The 7327-nt window shown below is 38.6% G+C and overlaps 1 pseudogene across 1 annotated transcript in view; it reads left to right on the top strand.

Moving 5' to 3' along the window:
* Positions 1–789: 789 nt before the first annotated feature.
* Positions 790–7327, top strand: part of LOC149027481 (disease resistance protein RPP2A-like) — a 24263-nt pseudogene continuing 17725 nt past the window's right edge. The window contains exons 1-5 of the transcript XR_016172824.1: positions 790–1526; positions 1648–3207; positions 3924–5040; positions 5174–5500; positions 5640–6835. The product of XR_016172824.1 is annotated as a disease resistance protein RPP2A-like (transcript). The remainder of the gene's footprint in view (positions 1527–1647; positions 3208–3923; positions 5041–5173; positions 5501–5639; positions 6836–7327) is intronic.

Raw genomic sequence — 7327 nt, 5'->3', positions numbered from 1 at the left:
ATTGTGAGATAATATTGAAATTGAGTAAACCAAAACTAACAAAAGACTACCGGTGTTAATCATAAGGAGTTGAATATATGATAAGGAGGCTGTATCATCTGGGACTGGCATGGAAATTTCCTTGCAGCAAGGGCACATTTTGGTCTTAGCATGTCGGTAACTGCTGTGGAATTAGAGGCGATAAGGGATGGGATTTTGTTGGCGCAATCACTTCAAATTACCAAGCTGGTTATCTTCTCAGACTGCAAAGGTGCAATTGAAGCCCTAAATGGTGGGAGTCATTCATTAGACTGGACATGTTGTTGTCTTGTTGAGGAGATTTTGAAGCTTAGGATGTCTTTTGAGTCTGTGTTTTTTACTTTTATTAGTACGTCCAACAACACTTATGCAGATTTCATTGCTCGTGGGGCTAGACATTTTAATATCTCTAGAATTTGGTGGAATTGCCCCCCGTATTTCATGTTAAAAAACTCTTTTTTTGCCTCCAGGGATTTTCAGCTGGAGAGCTTTATATAAACTTACTTTTGGACGAAAAAAAAAAAAAAAAAAAAAAAAAAGAAGAAGAAGAATATATGATAACCTGGGGAGATGTGGCGTTGAAGCATGAAGATTCCCCCTTGAACAGGGCCACAGGGGTCGATAAGTCATTAAGACATCTTTGCCTCTCTCTCTCTCTCTCTCTGTCTCTTCCCCTGTTTCTCTCTGAAAGGCTAAAAACAGTGCTACTGAGGTTGGTGTCAATTAGGAGAGATTTAAATAAATTTTAATCGTAGTGGAGAACGCACCCGCCTGTGAATCAACTTTTTAGTAAAGCTTCCTTTCTCCCTATGTATCTGTCTCTTACTCTATTGTAAGATAATCTGTGTTTTCCTCTTCTTTTCCCCCTCTTTTGTCTTTTGGACTTTCCTTTCGGATCCTATGTATTGCAGATATTCTCATTTGCATCGTTTCTTATAGTCTCTGTTTTTCACTCGTCTTTAGTAGTAGAAATTAAGTCATCGTCTTTGTGATCTTTTGATTCATTTCTCCATGGCCGCCAACATGACCTGCGGAGCCTCGTCTTCCTCCGGCCAGTGGAAATATGACTTATTCTTGAGTTTTTCTGGGGAGGACACTCGTAAAAACTTCACCGATCACCTCTTTAATGCACTGATCGAAGCAGGTATTCACACTTTCAGAGACGAAGAAGAGCTGAACAGAGGAGAGGACATTTCTTCAGAACTGATGGCAGCCATCCAAGATTCTAGGGTTGCCATTATCGTCTTCTCTCAGAATTATGCTTCTTCCACCTGGTGCCTTGGTGAGTTGCTGAAGATCCTCGATTGCAAAAGAGACGGCCAAATAGAAAAGGTTCTCCCTGTTTTCTACAAGATCGATCCTTTGGATGTCAGGAAACAGAGCAACACTTATTCTCAGGCGTTTATGAGACACGAAGAGCGTTTTCAGAATGAAATCGAGAAGGTGAAAAGGTGGAGGGCTGCTCTCACAGAAGCTGCGAATTTGTCCGGGTGGGATATTGCAGATGGGTAAGTCTTACTAATCAAATCCTTTTGGTTCATTGAGCACGTACTTTTCTTGTTGTTTCTTACATTCTTTTGTTCTTTGTGTTTTTATATATATGGTTTTTTCATCAACATGCCTGATCAGGCATGAAGCGGAACTTATAAAGGACATTGTCAAAGCAGTGTTGGCAATAACAAACCCTACTGGAGGATGTTTGCATGTTGCAAAATTTCCAACTGGACTTGACTCCCACGTAAAGGCCATATGCGGTTTGCTGAATGAAGGCAGATCAGGCGCCATATGTGGATCAGATGATGTTCGCGTCATAGGAATATATGGCCCTGGTGGAATTGGGAAGACAACCATAGCAAAGGCCGTTTTTAACATTATGTCTCGGAACTTTGATGGCAGTTGCTTTCTTGCTGATGTTAGAGAGGTTTCTAGTCAGCGACAGGGTTCATTGCATCTGCAAAAACAGCTTCTCTCTGACGTCTTGAAACGTGAAGGCATAGAGATTCACAATGAACACAGTGGAATCGCTATGATCAATAATTGTATAGGCAGTAAAAGAGTTCTTATTGTTTTTGATGATGTGGTGAAGATGATGCATTTGGATAAATTGGCTGGTTGGTTTTTTCCAGGAAGTCGAATCATCTTGACCACTCGAGATGAACATTTGCTGACTGAATTGGGTATGGGTGAAAAATATAAATATAGAGTTGAGACAATGGATGAGAATGAATCTCTTCAACTTTTCTGTCGTCATGCCTTTAGACAAGGTGATCCCTTAGAAGGCTATAAGGAGCTCTCAGAGGAAGTGGTACGTTATGCAGCAGGTCTCCCATCAGCTCTCGTGACTTTGGGTTCTCTTCTGTACAAAAGAAGTCTAGTTAAGTGGAAGTGTCTATTGGGGACACTAGAAGAGACAAGCCTTGAGGCTGCCTCAAGAAATATTAAAATGGGTTATGATGCATTAAATGAATTTGATCAGAGCATACTCCTTGATATCTCATATTTTTTCAGTGGATGGGACGAATAATATGCGAGTATATTTGGAGATGCAATCAAAAAAATCAAAGAGGGGTCTTCGGTAACAATTGGTGAAGATAACAAACCACATAAGCATGGTCTAACGCCACACATGCGTAAGGAAATGCTACACTTATTTACCAAAAAAACAAAGGGAATGGCTCGCATGACCTGCGGAGCCTCGTCCAGAGGAGCCTCGTCTTCCTTGGGTCAATGGAAGTATGATGTGTTCTTGAGTTTCTCTGGGGAAGACACTCGTAAAAACTTCACCGATCACCTCTTCCACGCACTAGTCCAAGAAGATATTCTGACTTTCAGAGACAACGAAGAGATAAACAGAGGAGAGGATATCTCTTCAGAACTGACAGCAGCCATCAAAGATTCCAGGATTGCCATTATCATCTTCTCAGAAAAGTATGCTTCTTCCACCTGGTGCCTTGATGAGTTGGTTAAGATACTCGATTGCAAAAATGGTGGCCGAATGGAAAAGGTTCTCCCTGTTTTTTACAAGATCGATCCATCGGATGTGAGGAAACAGAGTAACACTTATTGTCAGGCATTTATGAGACACGAAGAGCGTTTTCAGAATGAGAAGGAGAGGGTGAAGAGGTGGAGGGCTGCTCTCACTGAAGTTGCGAATTTGTCAGGGTGGGATCAACGGGAGATTGCAAATGGGTAAGTCTTATTAATCAAATCCTTTCGTTCCAATTAATCTTGTTCTTTCTCTATTTCTTTTTGTTCCTTTTTGAATTTATATACATGTATCAACATATGAAAATGTTCGTATGAAAATACAATGTATGGAAAGGTTTCAATAGAGAAATCAATCAAGCCAAATTAGGATACTGATGAAATGGAAGGATGAGATGGTATGGAAAGAATTCGAATGGGATGAATGTAAAAAATTCAAATGAGAGGAGAAAATAATTTAAATTAGAGACAACTAGGGAAATGATGAAAAAGCATTTTTATCACGCCTAATATCATTAGCTATTCGAATTAGAGACAACTAGGGAAAGGATGAAAAAGCATCCTTATAACGCCTAATATCATTCACTGAAATTTAAAACAAAGGTCCGTACAAAAATCCAAAATGGAGTTAGCAGAAAGGAAGCCAGATCCCACTCCCAAAAGGTCCAGCTGCCAAAATATGTTTAGAATGAACAAAGCTCTAAAATTATGCCACTCCCGAGGAAACAATTTATAACGAGTATCCAATGAAAATTTTTCGGAAAGCTTCCACCATTTCAAGTATTTACATGATGTGTCATAGGCTCATAGCTGCTGCCTTCCGATTTAGTTACGTTGTACGCCTTTCTGTCTTTCTTTTTTTCTTCTTTGTTATTTTGTCTTTATACATATGTGTATGTTTTTTTCATTAACATGATCAGGCATGAAGCAGAACTTATAGAGAAACTTGTTGAAGAAGTGTCGAAAATAACAAATTCGGATTATTTGGATGATGCAAAATATCCAATTGGGCTAGAATTCCACAAAGATAGCATACGCCGTTTGCTCAATGAAGGCAGATCAGATGTTGTTCACACCATGGGAATATATGGCCCCGGTGGAATAGGCAAGTCAACCATAGCTAAGGCTGTCTTTAACATGATGACTAGGAACTTTGATGGTAGCTGCTTTCTTGCTGATGTTGGAAAGAAGTCTAGTCAACAACCGGGTTCTGTGCATCTACAAAAACAGCTTCTCTCTGCTATCTTAAAACGCGAATGCGTAGATATACACAATGAAGACCAAGGAATCAGTATAATAAAAAAACGTCTATGCAATAAAAAAGTTCTTATTATTTTTGATGATGTGACGGAGATGAAGCAATTGGATAAGTTGGTTGGTGGGGTTGATTGGTTTTGTCCAGGAAGTCTAATCATCTTGACAACTCGAGATGAACATTTGTTAACTAAGTTAGACATGGATGAAAAATATAAGTATAAAGTTGAGATAATGGATGAAAATGAATCTCTTCAACTTTTGTGTTGGCATGCCTTTAAACAAGATCATCCCTTAGAAAGCTATGAGCAGCTCTCAAAAGAAGTGGTACGTTATGCAGGAGGCCTCCCATTAGCTCTTGTGACTTTGGGTTCATCTCTATGCAACAGAAATCTAGATGAATGGGAATGGGAATTGAAGAAACTAGAAGAGATACCCAATCGTGAGGTCTCGGAAATACTTAAAATAAGTTATGATGTACTAGATGAGTTTGAACAGAGGATATTCCTTGATATCTCATGTTTTTTCATTGGACTAGGCAAAGACTATGTAAGCATAATTCTAGATGCTTGCTATCCAAGCGGAAAAGCTGCAATTAAAAAGCTCAAAGAGAGGTCTTTGGTGACCATTGATGAAGATAACAATCTATGCATGCATGACTTAATTCGAGACATGGGTAAGGAAATTGTTCGCAAGGAGTCTCGCGAGAATCCTGGAGAACGTAGTAGAGTGTGGAACACTGGTGACACTGATGACATTGTTGATATATTGAGAGACCTCAAAGTAAGTGCTAATAACACAGTACAACTGCATCTCTTATCATAATACATGATGATTATTCACAAATAGATATGAGAATTATGATCAATTATCCCTTTCCTCTTCCTTTTTCTTATTAATTTCCCTCTTTTGTCAGGGAACAGATGCAGTTAAAGGCTTTCAATTGACCCTTTCTGGCAATGAAAAGGAAGAGCATATGACTACTACTGGTTTTTCTAGAATGCCAAATCTAAGGTTACTTAGAGTTTCTCATCGAATTAGGTGGGTGGATTGTCCAAGATCTGAAGGCATTATCGATTGGGAACATCCCATTCAAGAAGGAGTTATTTTATTCAAAAAGTTAGTTTGGGTTAGTTGGACAGGATTCCCCTTTAAATACATACCAGAGAATTTTCATCTGGGAAACCTTGTAATTCTTGAGATGCGGATGAGCAAGCTTGAAGAAATTTGGAAGGGAACCAAGGTATGCCAAATTAATTTTTCCAAATTTTCTTTTATTTATTCGAGTGAGTGTTAAGACATGCAGCTTTTAACCAGAAAAAAATAATAAATTATGATATGCAATTTGTGAAAACTATTATTTTTTTTTTGTTTTCTTGTAGAATCTCCAAAAGCTGAAGGTCCTCAATCTTAGCTGGTCTCCTTACTTGGAGATTACACCGGATTTCTCTGGACTCCAGAATCTTGAGAGATTGAATCTAAGTCATTGTCAAAGATTGGTCAGAGTCCATGAAACTATTCACTGTCTAAAGAAACTTGTCAAACTGGAACTAAGCTTTTGCCAGAGACTTGGATATCTTCCAAGCGGTATCAAAGAATTGAAATCACTTGAAATACTTGATTTTTCTTATTCCTCAAGTGGTATGAGATTTGGGTTTGGAATTGTTGGAGGAGCACCTTCTTTTAAGGGTTTGAGCTCCTTGAAAGACTTAAATCTGGCAGGCTGCGGTTTGACAGATGATGATATAGCTTCTGTTCTTCGGAAGGTTTACTCGTTGGAGTCATTAGATCTATCCAGGAACAGAATTGAGAGCCTCCCAATGCTGCCATCAAGTTTGCGTTCTCTTGTGATAGGCTATTGCCACAAGTTGAAAAGATTACCACATCTGTCAAACTTGAAACAAATAGGGGGGCTAGACCTCACAAGATGTGAAGCAGTGACTGAAATTGATGGCTTAGAGGGTTTGAAGTCTGCAACAATTATAAACCTATGTGCTTGTTTCAAATTGGAAACTTCTATGAAGAAGAGAATTTTTCAGGTATGTTCGTTTACTCACTGTAGCTTTCTGTCATTTGAAAGAAAAATAATATGGGAAAACCACTTTCTAAGTTCCATATATAAAGAACATGGACTGATTTGGTTGCATGGACAGGACATATCTAAAGAATTTGGAGATTGTAAGATCTGTGACATTTTTCTCCCTGGGAATGAGGTTCCTAATTGGTTTGGCTTCAAAAATGATGGTTGCCGAGTTATTTCTGAACTTTATAACATGGAGATGCGGCTAAAACAACAAGGGTTGATTATATATAGTACTTTTCCGTCATCCAGATTCCACGACTTTCGTGTATCTTTCCATGTTGAAGTTTTTAATAACTCAAGGAATTCTACATGGAAACACGACAAAGAAATGTTTGATATCTGTGAGGAAGTGTTTACTTGGGTGATCAAGATACCTAACAGTGTTTGGAAATCAATCGCTGCTCAATATGAAAACGGGGATACGGTAACTGTTTCAGCCTACTGTGCTCATGGAGATCTAGGACGTCCGTCTGAAATCCCTGCGGAGAAAATTGGGTTCCACCTTTGATGGTTGATTGAAGGAGAAAAATTCAGAAGCATCACTAGTAAGCATTTAATATTTTGGATACTGTCTTGGATCATTTGGGTGCATTTCTTTTCTAGTTTTGAGATATAAACTTTAAAAATGATATTTTCCCTTTAGATATGCAGTTATATATTTTGAATAACACATAGGTCTGAAGATGTTCAAAGGCTTTTCTATATGGGCAAAGAACTATTTCTCCCAAGAGTCCCTTGTTCCATAAGCTTTCATCACCCAAATCTCAACAGATCCATCAGAGACAGGACTGAGCAAACAGAGTTGCTCTTCAAAAACACCAATGATAAATGTCGTCAAGGCCTTGAAGTGATCATATAGAGTATGCTCTCTTATTTCCTTATTTTCAAGTATACTCTCCATTCTTTGAATAAGGCATAGGTTTCAAGTAGTAAAAATACTCAATTTTACAGAAGCAAAAGTATTTCTCCCATGAGTCCTTCACACCA

The sequence above is a fragment of the Hakea prostrata genome, chromosome 1, assembly GCF_041222555.1.
Source record: "Hakea prostrata isolate BN-2017 chromosome 1, UWA_Hpros_2, whole genome shotgun sequence".
Taxonomy (NCBI): domain Eukaryota; kingdom Viridiplantae; phylum Streptophyta; class Magnoliopsida; order Proteales; family Proteaceae; genus Hakea; species Hakea prostrata.
The sequence above is the reverse complement of the archived record's forward strand: the minus strand, read 5'-3'. Positions and strand labels throughout refer to the sequence as shown.